The sequence below is a fragment of the Octodon degus genome, unplaced genomic scaffold (genome assembly GCF_000260255.1).
Source record: "Octodon degus isolate 3935 unplaced genomic scaffold, OctDeg1.0 scaffold00028, whole genome shotgun sequence".
NCBI classification, from domain to species: domain Eukaryota; kingdom Metazoa; phylum Chordata; class Mammalia; order Rodentia; family Octodontidae; genus Octodon; species Octodon degus.
This window is the reverse complement of record NW_004524604.1, coordinates 14337526-14352679: the sequence shown is the minus strand read 5'-3', so window position 1 is coordinate 14352679 and position 15154 is coordinate 14337526. Positions and strand designations below refer to the sequence as shown.

The following is a 15154-nucleotide window of genomic DNA, read 5'->3' as shown; positions in this document are numbered from 1 at the left end:
AATTAAAATGCACCTTTAAATACTGTGATTCAGTTTTAGGCGTGATGTATGAAAGCCTATTGAGAATAACACAGGAAAGCATCCAAATTTGGAAATACAATATTACCAAGAGCCATGTGTTTTCAATTAAAGTTTCACATTCGACATTCAGGCACCAGTGCCTTAATTTATGAATGAGAATGCATCCTCTCTTTATTGCATTTTATAAAAAATACCTTCACTGGAAAGGACTTTGTAGCATAAAAATGTTTCTGTGTATACTTAAAATAATTTGCTCACATAACACCAAGGAGATTCACTGCTGATAAAGCAACATAAAGCATACATTATGAAAAAGACACTTAGACTTCTTGAAAGCAGAAGATTTTATAAATGCTGCAGAAATAATTAAGTTTTATGCACAAAACTAGCAGGAACATATTTTAAGTTAAATGGTAGCCTTGCTTAATAAGAATTAAATTGAAAATTTCTATAATGTTAAATTTAAAAGCTTGAATACAAAATAAATCTTTTCAAAACTTTCTCATAAAGAGCTAATATGAACCCTTAAAGTTCTTAAAAGCCCCACAGCTCACCATTAAGGGCAATTTTGGTCCAGAGGTTATTAATATATGTATGTTTGCATTACCAACCTCTAGACAGAACTACAGAACTCTGAATAGTGGTATTGTTTACTGGTTAATTTTGTACTGGATGAAATGAGATCATAAACTATGTATATACTATGTTAATATCAAGACTATGTTAATATAAAGACATTACTACAACCTGAAATATCATTATATGAAAGAATATGACTACAGTTTTCTAGACAAGCCTGATTTGTAATTATACTTAAATATTCTGAAACCTGTGGAGTGTATTTACATTATTTTGAATATACATTTCATCTAGCTTTAAATCAAAAGTTTTATCTGAAAGGTATAACAAAAGTAGTCGTTCAAATTCAGTATCAATTTTACAAAAAATCTATTTCTCAAAATATATGATCCTTACAATGAGCAGAAGTCAGTTCTTCCTCGGTGCAAACTCAGTTATTTCTGGAATGATTTGAAGAGCTGCTGTAGAGGAAAATGTCCACAAGTTATTTGTTTAAAATCAGCATAAATTTGCTCCTTGCAGTAGTATGAGCAAATAGACTAAAAATTGAAAAAAAGGACACTTAAATTAAACAAGTCAGTGTTCTAGTTGCACGACAAATTTGTAGGTGAACCAGAAAGCTAAGCCAACATAAAGTTGGAAACTCATAAATACCAACAGCCACCATCAAGATGATCCATAGCAATTATTTGGCTCTTCTTGGCAAGTGTTGGTGAAATTTTCAAATGGTCATCCACAAAAGAGAATTTATGTGATTTTTTTGGTGTATCATTTGAGTAAAGGTTTATTCTGGCCTCAGCATAGCCTGAAGAAGTTGTGGAATGTGAGATGTGGGTTTTCAGTTTCACTAAATTATTACAAGATTCTGCTCATGTAATTTACATCACTGATGTAACCAGTCACCTCATATGTTTCAGCAACAAGACACTTCTGATCTCTCTTAGAGAAATGCTACAGATTGTTTGAAGGAAGATGATCCCCTTGTGATGTGAAATGTTATTTCTTGAGCCCCAAGATCTTTTGCTTCTCTATTGAGTTCTCATTGGAAAATACCCTTCTGTTTTTTGGCCACTTCACATTTGGGAATCCAGAGCTATTCCAGTGCCTTTCACCTGTTTCAGACTGAGTAACTACCAATTAACTGCATTAATTAAGACCTTTTTTTATTAAACTGAATAGTAAATTAGGTTGGCACAACATTAGTTGATATGTTCATAAAATTGCTTGAGAAGGATCTTCCATCTCTGGATGAGACAGAAGCAGGGTAACTATATATTTTACCCTACAATATATGTTGTAGGGGACAACATATATTTTTAAAGTTACGTCAGTGCACTTGTCTTTCAAGGAACTTCATGTGAAGGACTAGTATCAAGGAAAGATTTTTAATGGAGTGTGAGTTTTGAACATCTGAATTGTTGTATAATTTCAAGCCCTATGGTACATTGTAGCAGAAGATGCTCATTCTCCAATACACTTCAGTAGGTTAGCTGCCCAGGTAATAGTTTAGTTATAGTTCCTGTTACTTTTGTTTCTTAGAATCATCTGGTCACTGTGATGCACAGCTGGTCACTATGGTGCATATTGTAAGAACCAATCCCCAATTGACAAACTACTCTGACACTCTGTGTCCTGCTTAATTATCCCATATAAGCTCTAGCCCACCAGAGATCAGGGTCTGACAGCTTGGGGCCGATTCCCATCAATGCAAGATCATGTAAATAAATCTGCCTCCAAATCCTGTGTGTTGTGTTAGTGTTTCTGCTTACTGGTGCATCAGTCAAGAAGACAGACTGTGCTGACCTCTTTGGTCACCTGTCATGTCCATCACGGATGGAGCAAGGACCTCCCCAGGTCCCAATGGGAAGGTGTACCCTTGACATTTCTCCAGTGCCCTCAGAGAAGTGCAGGAGTATTCTTAGCTCCACACTGAGCAGCTCACATTGGATCCAAAGGGGAGGATGCATTCTGGTCTGGTCACTGGATAAGGTGAGACTCCCAGAAGTACCCCAGCTAGCCAGTCTATCAATCCCACTCATTTTAAGCAGAAGGAGAGACTGATCATCTCTCAGTAGTCAGGACCACCTTCAAGGGAAGGGGCTTGGAATGTTTAACTTTGCAGCACCTGCTGAGTGAATGTGAGTGAATAGAATTGGGCAGCATGAACACCAGACTGCTCCATCTGTGCACCAAGACATGGAAGCACTGGTCACATTGGCTAGTTGGGCTGATTGGGCCCACACTACACTTCTGATTGATGACACCCAAGCTGCCTGCTGGAGAGACACAAAAGTTCTGCTGAAATACCTCACAAAAACTGGTTATAGGAGAGAAACTCCACACACTTCTTGGAGTTCCTAGAATCTAGATTCTTGAGTTCACAAAATCAGTCATGCTTACTTAGACTGGTAGCCCCTGGGAGTGCCTGGGGTTCTACCTGTGCAAATATTTGAATCTAGTCCCTAAAGGTTACCTACCCTTTTTCCTGGATGCTATAATAGGCACTGTTCTTCTGATCAAGAAAGCTGACAAGCTCACCTGAGGCCAAGATCTAATCAACTAGGTGCTACATGCTGTATTGGACCTCATAATAGACACCCAGGTAGATGCTGAGAACACCCCGTTTATAGATGGAAGTAGCTCTGCTAAAGAATGGAGCCCAACATATCTATTGAGGGTTACATATGTTGTGGTCACCTTACCAAGAGATAAGCTAATTCAAGGATTTGTAGGAAGTGATAAATGTTCTACAACTTATAAGGCTGTGTAAATGAGTTATTTAATCCAAGCAATCCAAGTCTCATAGGTGATGGTTATGAATTTTTGATGGAAGAATGTGACTGAAAGTGAGGTGTCTCAATATTCCTAGAGACTCTGACCATCTCTGTAACAGGAAGCAGTTTTTCCATGATGTTTGAGTTGTTGCAATACTGGAATAAGTATTACATATTTCAGCCTGCATAATGGCTGCATTTGGCTCTTGGGCAATATAAAAAATAGCTGACTTTAGCCTTTTTTTAAAAGTCTATCTCAAATTGGTTTCAAATTTCTCTTTTGCTTACAATTACTGTTTAACTAATTACCCTATATTTGGCAGTGCCATTTGCCAAAACCATTTTACTAAGCTCACAGACTCTGACATCAGAAAGTCAGACAGGGCACACACACTGCAAGCAGTTTGACTCTCCTACACATAGGGGGCCGCCACAATGGGAAGATTCAAAGACTGAGGGGGAATCCACAGAGCTGGAGTCATCTGGAGGCTTCAACACTCTCTTGTTGGATTCTGCACCTACATCTAATCTAAACGGGGCTTGAGCTAATGCACAACACAGCAATCTCAGTGTAGACAGGTTTTACGCAGTCACTTAGTGCTCCAAGCAAGAATATTTCAGAAAACACCTGAGAAACAGCACCACCTTTTCACAACTCAGCTCACAAAGTACATGGTTTTGCTCCTTACTCTGCTGCTTGACTCTGTCACAGTCACAGAGGAGGAGACGTAGAGACCACTTCTTGATAGGAATAATCTCAGAATTTTGTGGCCAGTTGTTAAAAAAACAAACTCTACTTTGGAGTGTAAGAGAAAGAACAATGTCATGTCTTTTGGGACTCAAAGGTGAGAAACAGGCAGAAACAGCAAAAGGCTCCAGAGTTCTGAGGGTCACAAGTAACAGTGCACAAGTTGTAACCAGGCAAGGTTGGGTCTGAGAAAGCTTGAGAAGTCTGTGGGAGCAGAGGAGAGCATGAAGACATTCAGTAGGGATGAGTGGCAAGGAAAATAAGAAAATATGTTAGAAAGGAAGAAAATAATATTACCCATAATCCAAATAACCATAAGTAATCAGAGTTTGCATTTCAGTGGGTTCTTCTTTAGTATTGTAGCTATACTATGTGAATGATATTTTTATGTTCACTTGTATATAGTGTGCATATATCTGTGAGACCATAAATTGACATTGTGGTTGTGCAGACAACCAGTTTTCTGTCACAACTTCCAACTCAACAATTAGCTTACTTCTCACTGGCTTTACTCTCTGAAAGGATTTGTGCTTCATCTGTACTTTCTTCTGTGAAATCAACTAAATTTGTCTTAATAGAGATCTCTTACTCCACTGCAAGAAACCCACCATTGAAATTTTGTAGTTATGGTTCAAAACTACAACTTACTGGGAAAGGACTTTCCAGTTCACAAAAATAGAAAGTCATGGTGTCAGGCACCTTTCTTGTTGCTAAGACAAAATACAATATGTGACAAGTACAAATTAAAAGAAGAAAGTTTGTTGTAGCACATAGATTGTAGAAGTTTAAATTTATAGTTGGTGGGCTCTCAGGAAGGATGCCATGGCTGAAGGAGATGTCAGAGAACAGTCTACGGAAGAACAGGCAGAGAGGAGCTGGAGGGAAACAAGCCTCCCTTCACTTCTATCCAACTTACAAGACTCTTGGGCAGTGCCACCCACACTCAATGTGAACCTTCCCTCTGCCCATACTTTAAGGTATACCAAACTAATCAGTGAACTAATTTAGTACCACACTTACTTAATTCCAGCATCACACACTCTAGATTTAGCCAGTTCTGAAAAGCTCCACCTATGAGTACATGAGGGTTTGGGGGGACAACCAGATACAAGCCATAATACATTGAGTATGTCTGTCCATAGATCTAAGAGACAAAACCTCAAATACAACAAAGCCTCCACTCTATAAACCAGACCTTGCCATCATCCACCAAGTTACAACCCTAGTAAAATAACAACAGCAGCAGAGAAGACCAGGAAAATTTGATACCAACACAATAACCATTAATCATCCCCTACAGAAGTATTAAGATGGTCCTAAATTGCCCACTTGGCAACATAAAGTCACTTCTGAGTTTCTCCTTGGGACAAATACCTAGAATCCATGAAACATATTCCTATTGTCCAAGTGGTAGTTTCATCTACTAGTATCTAATTATTACAAGATAGAGCAGCTGAACTAACAGCCTCCTGAGCTCCTGTGACTGCTACTGAGACCCCCTATTGGATTCCTAGCTCCAGCCTCCAAAAGCAGGGACTTTCTGCAGAACCACTTGTTTAGAAGAAAATTCTTTTTGAGTTGCGTCGCTGGAAAAACTTTAGCTAAGAATTTGGTTTTACTGAAAAGATTAGAAGAGCTTAAGAGCAGGAAGTGAAACCACATATAGTAAAATCTGGGACTGGAATTTTTCTGCGAGAGTTCCAAAAGACAAGCAGACATTGTTAATACATTTTAGTTTGATAAATGAACAATGCAATGCAATACAAAAATATCACGTGACCTGATGATTCTCCCCCCTCACTCTGTCTATCTCTCTGTCTCTGTCTCTCTTTCTCTGTCTCTCTCTGACTCTCTCTCTCTCTCTCTCTCTCTCTCTCTCTCTCTCTCTCCCCCTCTCTCTCTCTCCCTCTCTCTCTTCTCCCCACCTCCATGGGATTATGGGAGGTCTTCTCCCAACAGAAAGAGGTTAGGGAGGAGATCTCTACAGAGAAAAAGAACAAGGCAAAAGACTCACACCCTAGTCAAATGAGACTAGGGAGCTGTGTAAAATGTGGAAAAGACACTGGATTTAGGAAGCTAAAATGTTGTGCAGAGTCTTTGAAAGTCTCTTAACAGGTTTTCCAGAGCATGGTTGACCATGTGATCGATAGAGTGCTGAATTGTGTCAACTGGGTCTACTGTGTGTCTTATCCTATAATTCACTTTACTATAATGGGAGGATGTGCAGGATGCAGTCCTTTAATATGCATAAACCTTTAGTGGGTTCCAGGTGAAGAAAGCTTTCTGTAGCTTTTGCAGTAGGATGGCAGAACTGTGCCCTACTTTCAGAGTTTGTAGCACAGCCTCAGGAGTTTCTGCTTTTCTTATCTTAGCCTGCAGATAGTGGGCCTTAGGACACAAGTGGGGGAGGGGATGACAGCTGATCCTTGTTGCCCAGGTGAGTGCAGGGAAGAGGTCCATCAGCCCCAGTTGTAATATCTATATTTTAATGGTCTTCTCATTTGTACCTTTCAAAACTCCCTTTTTGAAATTATCTTCATAAAAGTCATAATCAGTATTTGTTATCATAGGTGAGATAACATTATCTTATCTATGCTTGGGGGCATTTATTCAACACAGATGAATTTTGTCCAGTTTCTGCTTCTCATCAGTTACCATGGAAACAATGAGGCTGTAGTGTAAACACGGGAACCCAAATCTCTACCTTTGTTCATTATAAATAGGCAAACAACTTCATTTATGACAGTCTTATGTGCTGAGGAGAGAATAACTGAGCAGATTGGAACTATTTTACTTTTCATTATTATTTTAATTTTGCAAATAATTATGGAGCACAATGGTATATATGTATATAATATATGATAATGAAATAAGGTGCTGAATATTTCTTTCTTATGTATTCTATACAGGGTCTGCAGAGTCTCACTATGTAGATCTGACTCGTAATGATTCTCATATTTTCAGCTTCCCAAGAGCTGGGATTACAGGCGCATGTCACCACACCAAGTCTCAATCACAGTCTCAGCATGCTCCGGGGGTGGGACCAGCACAGCACACTGGGGATCAAACCCAGCTGCTGAGCTCTGCCTAAGCAGGTGCTTTAGTCTGCTGAGCTATCTGGCCGGCCCTGATGGTGAATACTTCTATACCCTACATTAAAAAAATTTTTGACTAACAAATAGTACAGTAATTGAATGTATTTATGAAGTACAATGTGATATTTCAAAGCATGTATTCAGTAATATTGGTCAAAACTGGATAATTAATTTTTCCTCTAGGTTAATTAATATATCATTATTTTGCAATTTTCTTCTCTCTAGTTATTCAATAAACATGTAAATATAAAGAATTGAAAAAAATTAGAACCCTAAATTCAAATTCAAAGATCCAATAAAAAATGGGCTTCTGAGATATACACATACCTCCCAGACAAAGAAATAAAAATGGCCAATAAATACATTAAAATTTTTTCAATATCACTAGTCATTTTGACAGATGCAAATTAAAGCAACACTGAGATTCCATCATCTCAGAAAGAATGGCGATGATCATAAAATCAACCAATAACAAATGTTGAGGGGCTTTGGGGGAAAAAAGGAACTCTTTTTCACTGTCGGTGAGAGTATACACTAGTGCAAGTACTATGGAAATCAGGGTGGAGAGTCCTCAAAAATCTGTAATTAGTGGTCCCATCCCAACCAGCTATCCCACTTCTGGGTATCTTCTCAGAATAATTAAAAACATCAAGCTAGAGCAATATATGTGTACCTATGTTTACAGCAAGTAGGTAATTTGTAATAGCTAGATCTTGGAAACAACCCAAATGCCCATCAACTGAGGAACATATTAAGAAGAGGGGGTCTTTTTATACAATGGAATACTGTTTAGACATAAAGGATAAATGACAGTTTTATAGGCAAATGGATGTAACTTGAGACCATACTCAAGTGAAATAAATCAGACTCACTTGTGTAAACACCATATTGTCTTTCTAGTGTGAGAAACTGAGAGAGTAAATGCATTTTAAAATGGACAGTAGATATTGTGAAAGGGGAAGAAATTGTTCAAATGCAAGGAGAAATGACAGTAGGGAAAAGGGAAAACATGCAAGTCATGGGCTGAGAGGATGGCTCAGTAGAATAAGTGCTTGCCTGGCAATCCAAGGGCCTGAGTTCAATCCCTGGTTCCTCCAAAAAAAGAAAAGAAAGAAAGAAAAAGAAAAAGAAAACATGCAAGTCAGTTATACAATGTCTTTTAGGTCATTAAAATGGAAGGTTTCCACTAATTTTGATTGGAGAATAATTTATGCACATAGCTTACACCCGAAGCAACTGCTTTAAGAAAACAACATGTAATGCATTAACTATTGTTATTCTCCTATTATTTTGTTATGAAATTCAATTTTACCTTTTCTATAAAATAAAAAAACAAAAATAAATATGCAAAGCCTGTACTGTAGAATACTAGAACTTACTACTTCTGTCTAACTGTATTTTGTTGTCAATTAAGCGACTTCATTCTGCTTTCATCCCTTGCCATATTCATCTTCGAGCAATCATCACTCCATATTCAGATCAACTTTAGGGGACATACACAGTTGCCGCTTCTGGGCATATACCTAAAGGAGACATCAGCATATCGAAGAAATCAGCATACTGTATAGAATCAGTACATCAAAACCATTATGATCATATTCATTGCTGTACTATGCCTAATAATTAAGGTATGGAATCAAACTAGATGACCATCAGTGGATGAATGAAGTTATAGCTATAGTTATAGATATAGATATATCTCCAGCTATTAAAAATGATGTATTATGATTTGCTGCAAAATGGGTGGAGCTCACATAGTTGTAGCATAGGAACGTCCATAGGGATGAGGAACAGACAGAATCCTGAACCCTTTCTTTCTACCCATTAAAAATATGATTTGTGGCTTTTTCTGAGACAGTCAGGGACTTAAAAGCTTTCATCATGATCTGTGATGCTTAGGTTTACAGATGCCCAATGGAATACTAACAGCAGAACAAAGCTTGACTTTTATTTTGTACCCTTTTTACTATAAATCTTAGGTCAGGTCTCTTTTCAGTTCAACATAGGGGAATATCCACCATTTAAGAGATGTCTATTTAGGAACTGGCCAGAAAGGATTGGTTAATCTCACATTTGCATGATCTCATCTCCTTTCATGAGTGATGACACCAAGGTAAGAGGTTTTCAGGGACATTCACCTGCACCAAGAAGTCTCCAGCCATTGTCCTAAAGTTGAGATAACTTGGACACCAGCAGAGGGAGCAGCCCTCGTGAGCCAGGGCACTGCAGCAGAGGGAGCACCCCTCGTGAGCCAGGGCACTGCAGGCAGATGATTCTTACTGGAAATGGAATATCAGGGCTACAACACCAGGGCTGAGATAATGATTAACTGCATCGAGACTGTCTCCGGAATTTTTTTCTGTCATTGCTGTGACAAAATACTCAATACCCAAAATTAAGGAAGGAAAGTTTTGTTTAGCTCACAGCAGAGGTTTCAGTCCACATTTGGCTGGCTCTGAGGCAGAGTCACACTTGGCAGCAGGAAGCATTTCATGGCAGTGGAAAACAGCAAAGAGCAAAAGGGAGGAGCAGCCGCCTCTTTTGGCAGCTAGCAAGCCCTCTCCCTTTCTCATATTATATTCAGGATATCTGTTCCAGGATAGGTGTATCACTCACACCCATAATCCCAGCAGCCCTCACACCCATAATCCTCACATTGGATTATGAATTAATCACAACCTCTAGAATTCCACCCCATGACTGCATGAGGCTTTGGGGGGGGGGGGGTCAACCCGACACAAACCATAACACAGACCTCCCGGCTTTGCACCTGAGCCAGTTCTAAACCTCTGGTTAGTGCTTCTGCTCTACCTCCTGCAGCTGGAGTTCTTTCCTATCTTTATTTCGAGTTTTCAGTTAAAGCTCATTTTTTCCATAAATTTATGCTTTAGTTTTAATTTCCATTTCTGGTAAAGCGAGGACCTATGCTATCAAGAAACAACTAGAGGACTTTGTGTTAAAAGAAATGTTAGACACAGAAAGACAAATTCTTACTGTTCCCTCTCATATGTGTCTGAAAACATTGTAGATGGAGGGGCCATGGTACCTCTCTGAGGAGGTGACTTTCGAAGAAGTAAGTTATCTTAAAACATGGAAAAAATAAACCAGAGCCCTTTAGAGGAACAAAGCTTGCTAGCGCATGGAAGTAAATGGAAAGCCACTGAAACTTTCAAAGGGGATGAACTCAATTTGGTGCAACACTGAAGTGACTTTGTGATAAATGGGTGAGCGTGGTGAATCTTTCAACTAAGTCAAGAGTTTCTGGTATAAACTGAGTTTTGCCATTCAGGGAGTGCAGGTGGATACACTTTTAAAGGATGATTTTTAAATCTGCACTTGCAAAAGAGACTGATTTTCGCTGCATCACTTCGGGCTGGGCGCTTGATCTTCCCACCCACGCCACTCTGGAGGAGCTCAAATCTTCGCTGTGGAGCTCCAGTCTTCACAGTCAGCATGGAAGGAAGAGAGAGAGGCTTGATAGAAGCCACAGCTGCTCCTCCTCCGCTGCTCTTCATTGTTTTCTGCCGCCATGAACTGCATCTTCTTTGGAGCCAGCAGAGTATGGACTGAAACCTCCACTGTGAGCTAAATAAACCTTTCCTTCCTTCATTTTGAGTGTAAGGTATTTTTCCGAGAAATGAGTGAAAGGTAACTGAGACAGAAAGGATTGGTCTGAGTGTTCTGGTCACCCCCATGGATGTCTGATGCCTGTCTAGACTTACTGGAGCAGGCGGTTCTTGTCACAGTATAATCTCAAGTTGCTGTTTTATATATAAATGTATCTTTCTCCCTTCCTTCTTTTTTTCTCCTTTCATTCATCCCAGTTGTTCCTTCCCTTTGAATAGTTTCTTTCCTTTTAACAGTATCTACTGTACCTTTCAGATTTTATTTACTCTTTGAGGTTCTTGCGCTTGGGAAACAATACAGTGTTTGCACATGTGAGTCTGAGAATATTTGAGTGTAGTTTGATTGAGCTGACAGCAATACACTAGGGGTCAGTGAGAATTCTTCTGTGTCTCATGTATAGTTACTACAGTATATCCTGTCTTTCTTGTCCTAGTTTTTATGAAGGAACAGTCATCCTGAAAGAGCAGGTTTTAGTTTCAAATCAGGTTCAGTTTCATATCAGGTTTCAAATTAGGTTTGGTAAGAAGTATGTATAACAAATCTTATCTGGCTGTGTACCATAGGAAATTACATGTCTGCTGTCATGTTTTTCAGCTTCAATCTCCTCTGCTGGTAGAAAAAAAAGCAGGGTATAAGGAGGAACATGTCTTTACTTGGGTGGCTGGCCCTTCTAGAAGTAGACACTGATATTTGAGAAGCCATTTGTCTGATAGCCATAAGCACCCTTTGGAGGAAAGATGTCCTGCCATGCTGTGAGGCATGTATACACTGAGATCCTTGCCTAAGGTCAGTCTGGATGCTTCTGACATCAAAACAGCTGTGGCAGTCATAGCCCTAAGGCACAAAGGCCATTCTTTGGTATTGTATCTAGTTTACGACTCAGATACCCTATAAGTTTTTTGGAAGGTCCTGATCCTATATGAAAACTCCCAAGGCCACAATCAGCCTTTCATCAACATATACATTGAAATGATATCCTGTCAGGAGACTCAGTGCTGTGGCATTGGGAAAGCCTCAAAATTCTGAAATGCACTTTGCAAGTTGAGTTTCCAAGTTAAAATATGGGTACCTGCCTTTTGGGCTTCCTTTACTGGCTGGTAGAGAGGTTGAGGGATCTCACCATAACTTGCTGTCCATACCTTGATATCCAAAGGCAGTAAAAGCTTGTGATTTTAAGAATCTTCTTAATTCTTCTAGAGTCTTGGGCTGCAGGAAAGAAAATATCAGTTTAATTATTTTTTCCCTGAGTTTTCAGTTACAGTAGATATGATAGGATTCACATATTTTACCTAAAGGCTATGAAGGTGTACCCTAGACTTAGAGACCTTATAACCTTGGTCTTCAAGAAAATTCAGTTATTCAGGACTATGACTTGGGAAAATTCGAAACAGGCTAAGTCATGGAAGAGCACTTGTCTAGAAAGATGAGGACTGTCCCTGAATCTCTGAGGTAGCACAGTCCAAGTCAACTGAGAGGCCTGGTCATGAGGATGTTCAAACACAAAAAGAAATTGGGAATATAAATGTAAAGAAATACAAAAGATGGCTTCCTTGAAATTTAAAACTGAAAACAAACTAGCATTTTCAGTGAACTGAGAAAATAGCATGTAAAGGTTGGGGACCATCAGGTGGGTAGAGCACTCCTGCCTCATTTACCAATGTAAGATCCTGTTTCACTCTGTATCACTGCCACCTTTCACTGGCTTTTGGGACTCCCAGGATGGTAGTGCTGCAAGGGCTGTTTCAAGGTATAAGTAAAACTTGTGACCTTAGACTTTTGATTATAGGAAGAGTCATGTTTTAACCTCATGCCATAGAGGGTATTGTCTATGTTGAGGAAAAATAGTGAGGTCTATAAGAAGTATTTACACAGGTTAGCTCTTACTGGTCTTTCAATTTTATCTTGCATTGTCCATGATTCAGGATTTAGTTTTGTCTCGCAGAAGGAGGCAACATACCTAACTTGGGTGCATTATATAATAGCATTCAAACAAGATTTCTCTCCCCCAAAGGGGAACTTGATTTTCAGAGATGATTGAAAAAGAATGGAAAAAGAGAAAACCATCCCAGATACAGCCTAAAGGTTTGATAGTGTACTACTTCCTGCTGAGTGACTCATTTCACTGAGGTATTATAGCAGGAAGCCTGGGGTTGAAAAGAAGGACCAAAAGACCAGATCCGTTGTCCAGAAATAGGCTAGGTTGCTTTTCTTTCTATAGCCAGGATCACCTCAGCTTTCTTTGTGGAACTGACAGCCAAGTCAGAGGGAAAGGATAAAGATTGCCCCAGAGTCCTTCATTGTTGATAGTATGATAGGACCTTGGTTTTATGGGGCAGTCTGACTTATGAACATTATTGCAACCAAGGCCCTAGGGGTCCTCTGGCCCCTAAGGTCTTACCTCCATCCAGTAAAAATGGCCTGATTTTTCACAATTGTAGCAAGTAGGTTTAGTCATTGAGCTATTCTTGATGTCCTAAGAATCAGACTCAGAGTTTCCTCTTGTGAAGGCAACAAGCAAGGCAGACATTCCCCTAGTCTCTTTTTTTCTCTCCTTGACCTTTTCCCATCTTGAATGCAAAACACTGAGGCAAGAACTCTCACTTAGAACACTGAGTGAGCTATTGAGAGCAAAAGCCATGTTTTGTAGCTTTTTCTCAATAGTTGTGGCAGACTGTGTAATAAAGTTTTCCTGAAGAATAATCTGTTTTACTGAATCAGAAGTCAGAGACATACACTTTACCAAGGCTTCTTATAAATGATCCAAGAATGCAGAGGTTCTCTCATCTTTTCCTAATTAATAGTTGACAAATTAAAATAATTAAAGGGTTTAGTCCTCATCTTTCTTAGGCCTTCAATGGTACAAGTTTGAAAATGTATCTTATTCTAATCTCCCTTCTGGTTGATGGACCAGTAGGGATCTTGCATAGGCAGTGCCTGGATTCCTGTAGGACAGTCCCTCTTTCTGCCTCGCTTCTGGTATTTTGAAATGAACAATATGATATTTATCTCTGTTATGGTTTATACATAGGTGTTTCACCAACACATGTTTACCTCATGTATGGGCTGGGCAGACAGCTCAGTGGCTTAAGTGCCTGTATGGCAAGCACAAGGTTCTGAGTTCGATCCCTGTTTAAAAAACAAAACAAAACAACAACAAAAAAAACCCACTCATGTGCTCATCAGTGTGGCTTTTTAGAGCTGGGTAGATCTAGGTGACCAGAATGTGGATTGGGAATATGCAGTCAAATGCTCTACCACTGAGCTATACCCCCTCTTGGATTGGGAATATGGATTAAGAGGGTACAATAACTAAATCAGTCCATGGATGATCTGAGTGTGGCTGGGTAAACTTACTGAAAAGGAACACTGTATCCTGGATGGAACATAAATGGGAAGAAGGCAGCCTGTTGTGTGCTGTTGCCCTTGTTTTCCTGCCCTGCCATGTACTGTTTCTCTGCTGCCATGCCACCCTGCCTTGGAGCCAGTTAACTACGGAGTGAACCTCTACAAGCTGTGTGCTAAAATAAACCTTTCCTCTTGAATATTTTGCCCCAACAATGAGAGGGTGACTAAGATAATCTTCAACTGTAATAACAGCCTGTAGTGATTTTTGTTTCTCATGAGAAGTAAATGTTTGGAGCTGGGAAGATAGCTCAGCAGGCTTAGTGCCTGCCTGGCGAGCACAAGGACGTGGGTTGGATCCCTGGTACTGCATGCCATGCCAACTGTACCAGCTACTGAATCCAGGCATGGTAGAACATGCCTGTAATCCCATCACTGAGTAAGTTGAGACAGGAGGATCACTATAAGTCCAAGTTATTTATGGAGACACTGTACCAAATAAATAAATAAAAGGATTTAGAAAAAAAGTAAATGTTTGATTAAGAGGCAACATTACCCCTTTCCAATCCACTTCGTAGGTCAGAGCAAATCTACTAAAGATGTTAATTTAGATAATCCAACCTCAAGTGTTATCTAAAAGCTTTCCCAGATCTTGTTTGATCTGTTTGAGGTCACTAAGAGCAGAGAACACAAGGACAATAGTAGGAATGAATTATCCAACCACCTCTGTTATGGTTTGTATATTGATGTCTCCCCAAAGCCTCAGGCAGTCATGGGGTGGCTGGGCTTCTGGAGTTTGTAATTGATTCTTGCTCCAATGCTGGGATTGCAGGTGTGGGTGCTACACCTGCCCTGGAGTGGGTAAATGCATTACAATGTAAGAAGGGAGAGAGGCTAGCTAGCTGCCTGAGCTGCTGCCCTTCTCTTTGCTCGCTGGTCTTTGCTGCCACCATGAAAGGTTGCTCTCT

At 39.7% G+C, this 15154-nt stretch overlaps 1 long non-coding RNA gene across 1 annotated transcript in view; it reads right to left on the bottom strand.

The window, feature by feature from the left end:
* Window positions 1-13680: 13680 nt before the first annotated feature.
* Window positions 13681-15154, bottom strand: part of LOC111816214 — a 19114-nt gene continuing 17640 nt past the window's right edge. Inside the window, exon 3 of the long non-coding RNA XR_002820666.1 lies at window positions 13681-13693. This is a non-coding gene — a long non-coding RNA (uncharacterized LOC111816214). The remainder of the gene's footprint in view (window positions 13694-15154) is intronic.